The sequence below is a fragment of the Limulus polyphemus genome, unplaced genomic scaffold (genome assembly GCF_000517525.1).
Source record: "Limulus polyphemus unplaced genomic scaffold, Limulus_polyphemus-2.1.2 Scaffold1646, whole genome shotgun sequence".
NCBI classification, from domain to species: Eukaryota; Metazoa; Arthropoda; class Merostomata; order Xiphosura; family Limulidae; genus Limulus; species Limulus polyphemus.
The window spans coordinates 17,400-26,254 of NW_013667256.1; the positions used below are offsets into that span (position 1 = coordinate 17,400).

Below are 8,855 nucleotides of genomic sequence, written 5' to 3' on the forward strand. Positions count from 1 at the left end.
CTGTTATTTTCAGTAATGAATCTCTACAGGTTCAATAGGTTTGACCGATCTCGAAACTAACATAAAAAATAAATAAATGTTTAGACTAAATAGCTTAAATCTCATAACATTATACATGTATACATATTTATTATGTATATTATATTGACCTTTCAGCCATACCTAGCTAACATTACAGAAGTTGTAATGTTGCGGCACACGTGCACTCGTGTTACCGTATTCAGTAATATAAAATTGACCTTTAGTCTTTAGAAAGTGACCCTGTCTTGGCTGTGTTTTAGTAGACTAGTATTTAGTAAAATACAGTAACATTGCAATTATTATACATTATATATGTATATAGATTATTATTATTATTTAGAAATAAGTTAAGCATATTTTTCTTAAAACATAGAAGCAAACAATTATCTTTTCTACTTACGACCTTTGTACTCAGTTGCTGCGTGACGTAGGCTGCTAAGCCTTTTAAAGTGTCACACGTGGAGGATATGAAATGAAATAATTTTCTTAAGTTTTATGTATACAGTTGAATAACCAAAAAATCATAAATTACAATATCGATATCATAGAATTCCACTATAATTTATCAAGCTTTTTAACTAAGATGTATTTCGGCATAGCCAGATAATTATGATGCTCGACTCCCAATCTTGATATTTGGAGGTTCGAATCCCCGTCCCACCAAAGATGCTCACCCTTTCAGCCATGGGGGCATTATAAGTGATGGTCAATCCCACTATTCGTTGGTAAAAGAGTACCCCAAGAGTTGGTGGTGATGATTAGCTTCCTTACCTCTAGTATTATTAAATTAGGAACGACTAGTGCAGATAGCCCTCATGTAGCTTTACGCAAAATTCCAAACAAAGCTGTATTTCAGTCTAAAAAAATATGAAATTCGGAGCAGACTAAATACACAACCTACCTGCTTTAAATCTTGATTTGGAAAGTTAGATGGCCTCCTAGCATTTTAAAATGGCCGAGAAAACCACTAGGGGGACATTCTGAGCTATCAATTGGTCATTCACATGTTATATATTGAATAAAGTGTATATATAAAAGACCATTTCCAAAAATCACAAACAACTAGTTTGAAGCAGTGCTGCATTCAACATAACACGTGACAAACAAAAATCGATGATTAACTGTGTTTTTTTTAATATTTACTTTTAAATTAAGAAATTGAATAATGTATGAGACCAAACTTATTGACATAAATTAATGAAATAGTAGTTCAATAAAATTTCCAATGCGAGTCAACAAACGCGATGACATGGCCTTTGGCAAGTAACACCACTCAGTACATGTACGCACAGGTGCGTATTTGTGTAAATGCACAAGCAGGTGCATATATGTGCATAGGTGCGTATATTGATACATGTAATGCTTGGAGACGGCTTGAATGGGTAATGAAGAAAAACTTTAATATAAGATTAACATAACACCAAATGTACAACGTTTCGACAAGGTTTTGTCATCATCAGGTCTAAATCGTTCTATAAATATTAATTATTTGCCAATAATAAGAATGACTGAAATGGATCCAGGGAAGGTTGTTAAGATGTTCTGGTATTAAATTACCTGTTCTGTAAGTTGACCATTAGGGCAATCCTTCAGAAATCCCTTGTACCTGGAAGGCAGAAATACGAAACAAATATGAATGTAAGAAAAAATACGTAAAAGTGGTAATAAATAATGCATCATATTTTCAGCAATAGGCAAAATAGTTGAAAATAAAACGTGAAAGAGATCATATAAGTGAGATGTTTCTTTTTTTGAAATACACAGTAATGTGTAAACAATGAAAAGCATAATGCATACTATCTTTGGCAACACTTGAGATATCCTAAAATTATCAATAAAATAAGACACACAAGTAATTTACTTTATTAGCAACCAAAGAAATAGTTTAATACAAGAGATATGCACCTTTGTAGTTTTGAACTAATCACAAAACTCTTTTCTAACACTTAAATAGAAAGGTAAATTCTGATTCATTTGTCTCAGTGGTTTATTGAATATTGTTGTTTTACAAAAGAGAATTTTTAAACCAAAAGTAAAATTTTGGTTAAATATGAACATTACGTTTGTACCTTATTTTGTAATAAAACTGAAGCATACCAGGACCTGATAGAAGTCTGTTTTAATTTTTTTACGTCGGAATAATTCAGAAAACCACAACAGTTGCTCCTACTAATGGCGTAATACTGGGCTAAAATTAACCAAGTCTGTAGTAGTTCAATTTAAAAAAAAAAGCGATCTAAAATCAATGCAAATAACACTGTTCGTAGTACGTACGCAAATTTCAAAAACAAAATTACAAATAGTACGCGGAACTATCTCTTGTAGTATTGATAAACTACGATTAATTCAGCAATTTTGTAGTTTATTTTGATTAAATGTTACAATGTAACTGAGAATTACCCGAATCTTACAGCATTTTCCCAATCTTATGGCCTTGTAAAGTAGAATATTTCAGAAATCAAAAAACTCCACTTTAACTTTTTAAGCATTATTTCTATTTAAAACTCTTTTTGTAAATATTCCTGTGGCAACATGATTAACAAAATCACTTATATGGCCTTAGGTGTTTTGTTAGTCTCTCAAAAAACACATAATGGTTAATAGAGCTATACTTAACAATAAATTGAAAAACAACCAGGTTCAAAGTTACAGACTGGCAAGATGAATGGAAATTCTAGCTTTAACTGAACCAAGTGTTTCCAATTATTGTGAAATTTGATATAAAGCACGAGATAACCACTTGTTGCTTAGCAACCACCATTTGCGTAATTCATTAATAAGACCTTATCATGTTTACGACAAATTCGTAAGGATCCATTTCACTAACATATTTGGGCAAGTCGTTACCTAGTATTTAACGTGCCCGGCAGTGAATCCGGGGGGTCCATGGCTCTTGTCCCGTCCCGTAAAATCGCTTAATCGAGCTCCGCAATTTGGGCCGTGGGTGCGTTATAAGAATGAAAATCAAATCCCACTATTCAGTTAAAGTACCTTAAGAGTTAGCAGTAGTTTCTTTAATCTGGCAGCTCAAAATTAGGAGCAAATATTCCGAAACAATTAAGTTATTTAGCCCAAGCCACTAAGAATTTACTGTATTCGTTTACCACATGACAATGAAGTATCACATGCGGTCTAGCTTGTTTTCCGAGTTAACAGTTCATAGATAAAATTTCTACAGTGCCTCAGTTTTGTTGAGGTTTATATACAATAATTTTGAAAACTAACATTTATTCCCCTTGTCTCAAAATGTTGCTATATGTATATTCAACCCTCTCCACGCAGCAGTCTTATTTCCTCACTTAAATAAACTGTACATTTGTACTCTAATTATTAGATCACTGAGCGCATAAGTATATTCTAATGAATTCTAATGTCTGGATCGTGTAGATTCTTTATAAATTTATATATTTTTACACTATAAATATATATATATATACACTGGCTGCCCACTTTATTAGAACTTGTGTACTCTTTCAGACTTAGGCCTAACCAAAGCTCCAAATACAAATTAGTTTGAATGCATCATGAATAAATGACCGAGACAAGAACGGTCACAGTAAGTTTAATATATATATGGGGAAAGTCAAAAGTATTGCAATATTCAAAAGAAGAGTGATGCACCGGTAGCAGATGTAATGGTGGTTAAGACAGTTTCGTTGGTAGGCTGCTTCAAGACATCGGTCATTCGAATTTATCAGTAACGGTATAAGGTGAGTAAAATGTCTCGTGAGGGGTGAATTATGACCGGAAACGAGTAATTAGAGAAAAAGGGAGAAATGCGCTTGGATAGGATAAAATAGGCCAACCCTCAAACAATAAATTGACTAAATGATACTCAATGCAGAGTAATACAAACTCATATCATATATTCCTTGCGATGAATGTTGCAACCAATAGAGTATGACAGTAGAAGACCATTGCACAAATAACTCATCTGGTATCAATAAAGAAATCCCTACAGTTGTGTAAAGAACGCAGACACTGGGCTAATGAAAACTGGTGAAAAGTGATTCGATGTATTATGCTTTCCCCCTTTTCGTACACAGATTGATTTTGAGAAATCCCCACGAATAACTCTACCTCTTGTGTTTGGTCTTAAATGGCCAGTCGTCTGTTGGTAGTTTTGGTTTGTAGCATGTTTTCCTGGCATATCTTCGTCTCTTTTAGAAGGCAGAATATAATCTACAGCTTACCTCATCATTATTTCTGAAATGCAGCCAGCGATGCTTCATGTGTAAGAACAGCTAGTTTCAGGAGTTCAACGTGCCCGAATTGTGTGAACATAGTTTTAGGAACACTGAGGTTTTGGGTATCTTTCATGACACAACAATCCGTGTATCTCGGTCCAACTGAGTGTCAGTTGAATGAATTTAAGACTTGTTAGCAAGCACGATCCTCTGTTTACTTTGTGGAAATTACGTCCAATATTAATGGTATAATGGGTAGAAGATCCATCAGGATGCCTTCCAGCACCTTTTAGATTCCATCACGTCGTGTAATATCTGTCATTCGTGACAAAGTGGCTTAACCCGTTATTAGGTCAGGTCCTTGTAAAGTTGCCAACCAGCCAACCAATTTGTATCTAATAATATATAAATGGCGGCTCGCAGTTAATATTAAGGAGACCGGTGACAATTTTTAAACCCCCGAGCTCAACAATACAGTAAACGATGTACTTGGTTTAGGCGTTTCTATTTACTTTATAGTGAGTTGTAGTAACCGGTTTTTCATATTTTTTTATTTTATTTTTTGCTGCAGAAAAATCTTCCTCTTCCAGAATTTTACGCCCAAAGCAGAAACATGTGTATTAATATAACTTTGTTTTGTTAATCATAAAGCAACACAGCGGGGCTATCTGTGCTATATCCACTACGGATATCGAAACCAGGATTTTAGCGTTATATGTCTTCAAACTTACTGCTGAGTCATTGGGAGAGAAGGGAGGAGGACGCCATTTAATATTAAAGATTTTGTCTGTTTGAACTCTTTTTTCCTCTTCTGACAAGTTGTCATTGATATATGACTAATAAATGGAATTTTAAATTGTCATTAAGAAACATTTGAATTGGGAAAAGAAAAATTAGTTTCTGAGATAAAACTATAACGGAAGAAAAGGTCTGAAAACAAATGTGGAGATTCTTTGTTTCGAAAAAATGAGCTTTTATTTCCTCTAAAATATTAAATGCCAAACAGTCTTATAGATTAAATATCTAAATGAATAAAAACTACTTACCATTGTTTTATCTCTTGTTCGGAAACTACATAAAAGTATAAATTAAAACAAGGTTAGTGAACTCTCTTTTTGAGTTAAATTATTCTAAAAGTAATATTATAGAAAATGATTAGGTAAACTATAAATCAATTTAATCCCATTATATTAATAAAATTCGAAACTTTAATAAATAAAGAGATGAATAAAATCAACCAGTAAATTTGTTTTCATACAACCATGAATGTCTTTGAAAGGTGTAATTGTCTTTCGTAGATTAATGTCTTGCATTTCGTCTGCAAAACCTAAAGTATTTCTAGCGTCGTGCTTATTGTAACTGATTTGTCCCTCGGTGGATCAGTGGTAAGGCCACTCACTTACAACGCTAAAATTCGATTAAAATGTGTCTTTGTTCTGCAAACAACAGTAACTGATTTTTCTATTTTTGACAGATCATCTTAAAGCTGTATTTAACAATCATCTTTATACATTCGTGATGCTCCCAGATAATATCCAGATTCCACACTATAACTTAATCTCATATAGTAGGACTTAACATTTTCCAGTCAAGTCTTCTTAAAAATCTGTACTTCTAAGTCCAAGTAGGAACAAGGCACTGCAAAAAACTTAAGAAACTTGATATTGTAGAAAAGTATAGTAATGGAGACATTTCAAATTAATTTTGCAAGATACATTAAATGCAGCATCTAATTTATTATGCTAATTCGTTAAGATCAAGGACACAACATATTAAGTACCAAAAAGTGTTTTTTTCTTTACTCTTAATATTAAGTACATATTCTTGCATATCCAATTATCATAATGATATATATATTAGATATTTAAAGTTTCCCTAAGTGGTGATTTTTTTTGTTAAATATGTTCTTAAGGCCTCCATCTACTCACATTGATACTTGTATTATTTGTTAGTATTAACTGTTTTTGACAATAAAAACTTGACTATTTCTATTTCTATTAAGTTTCTATTTTTGAACAGAATTTCGCGAATTTATTCAGAATTGTGCATCAAACATAACTGTTGTTTATTCCAGTCATAAGCTCCATAATAAAGTTTCCGAATTTTCGCACTAAGGGTTATCTAAGCATAGTTTTATTTATCAACTGATACGGGGAAGGCAGCTAGTCAACACCATCCACAACCCCAAAATGCGAAGTGCATTTTTACGCCCACGGGACGCAAGCCATGAAACCCCCCGAATCAATGTCCGGGCATGCTAATAATTAGGCCACATCACAAAGAAAATTCGTTCAATTTGCTATTAAATCCGAGTCGAGTTTCTTGCAATAAAATAGTATTTTTATTGCAAGTAAATAGATTACTTACGTAATAGAATATGAAAACAGAGCGAATTGTATAAACCCTAATTAAAATCGTAAAGATATAACTTACTACGTTATAAAATATAAACCATGTAGTTTTATATAACTTTCTAATATACTTAAAATTTACAATAAACTAAGTTAAAGATTACCTATTGCATACCTAGTACTAACTTTAATAAGGTGCTTACTTCTTTTCATCTTGTACATAAACATACATTAGACAAAACGTAATGTACAAATACTACGTGTGTGTGTCACAAATCTGCTCTGCGTTAATTAATTGAGTCGAGTTTTATGATAAGTGAAATTTGTATTCAATATGTGTGACGTCATGAAAAGGCTGTTGCAGTTCGCTAGGTTAAAGCAATTACGTGCTGTCTAAAATAAATTGAAGTCTCAGGCTTTCGATATTGAACACAGATAACGATGAATGCACTCGAGAAATGACAGGCTTTTGTTCAGGAAAATATAGGTTCAAAAAGCTCTAACATTCCAGGCACATGCCATAGCGTATTTTGTTTTGAATTCAGTAAATTGTTCCTCCTTCGTTTCAAAACTACTATTTTACAGATACTGCTACATATAAATTTTCTCAAAATACATTCTTTAAAATGTTTGCTGGCATATAGTGGGCTTTTTTTTTCGGGACATCTAACATGAATTTATGTAAATTCATACATAATCTTATATTATCTATTTCAGCACTATATAATTCACCACAATTTACACATTTTAAAATATTTTACATTCTTAGAATTGCAATTGAATGAGTTATTAATAAAAAACTGTTTTTATTGTTCTTGTAGTTTTCATGTAACCTAAATTATACAAAGCAGTTATTTCTTTCACAACTGAAAATACACTTTTTAGAAAAACATTTCTTAAAACTAAAAGAACAATGTTTTCATGTTTTCTTTTTTGGGGCATGTGATGTGAAACAAGATTTTCAAATATTTCATAAGTAATTTTTAGCGCCACTTTCAATAGAGAGAAGTAAAAGGGCAGAAGTAGCAGTGGTTGTGTAAAGTCGGTTGGAATTGTGAAACCATAGAAACTATTACTAAGAATTACAAAAAAGGACAATGAAATAAGTTTGTTTGTTTGTAATTAAGCACAAAGGTACACAATGGGCTATCTGTGCTCTGCCCACCACGGGTATCGAAACCCGGATTCTAGGATAAAGTAAGAGGTATTAATTATAAAATATTATGTAATAAATTACTTTCATACAATAAGAGAAAGTATAAGTAGAATAAAATTTTAATTTCAAAAGGAAAATAGTCTTTTATTGAAACTATTTAAAGTTTGAACTAAAACCTGTAAATTATAATTCAGTCACTCCAGAACTCAGAGGTTCATACAAAATATAAACCGAGAGGTCTACTTACACACATGTAATAATACAATATAAACCACATGATCTATTAACAGCTATGTCAGTATGAACCACGTGGTCTGTTAATGGATATGTCAGTAGTACAATATGAACCACGTGGTCTGTTAATGGATATGTCAGTAGTACAATATGAACCACGTGGTCTGTTAATAGGAATAGAAATAATATCAGACTTTCGGTTTCCATGTTAATAGTTCGCAACAACCATGAACGTGCCACCATTGTGAAATAGTTACTTAATTTTCAAATCTGCCTTAAAATATATAATCTATAATTTGTTACTTGCTAGGGTATCTAAACAAGTTTTAAAACTGTCTATGAGAACATTCAAAACCAAAACTGCAAAAAATATGAGTTCGCTCGAAAAGATGTTTGAAGTTAGCCTAGTACCTTTTATACTTCAATGATTTTTACGTGTTTTTCAAAATACACAAATAAATTGTAAATATATAAATATATACGAAATGAGAGGTAAAAGTGTCTACCAATGAAAGCAAAACCAAAACAATAAAATATTGTTGTAATTTTTTCAGTCAGATAATTTCAACCAATGGTTTCCACTCTTTTTCACTCCACGGGCTAGCAAAGTGAAAAGCTTTCTAAACGTCAGGATTATATACGTCTATAGTTTTGTTTCTCAACTTACCATCCTCAAGAAGCTTTGAACTGAACTTGGACATTCTTGTTTTACGCTGAACGAAGAAGGAAACTGCATATTCAACTATTCTTAACACATGTATAAATTTCACGAAAATCGAATGTTTCTACGAACCAGCGGTTGGAAACCATTGAATCAGAATAGTGCCTATCAGTAACAAACTATCTCCCCATGTTAAATCTGCCCAAACGAGAATAACTAGCTATTACTCTCTGGTGGCTCAGTGG

General features: G+C 32.4%; 1 pseudogene; it reads right to left on the bottom strand.

Annotated features, from left to right (window-relative positions):
- Window positions 1–8,650, bottom strand: part of LOC106464419 — a 24,757-nt pseudogene extending 16,107 nt beyond the window's left edge.
- Window positions 8,651–8,855: the final 205 nt, after the last annotated feature.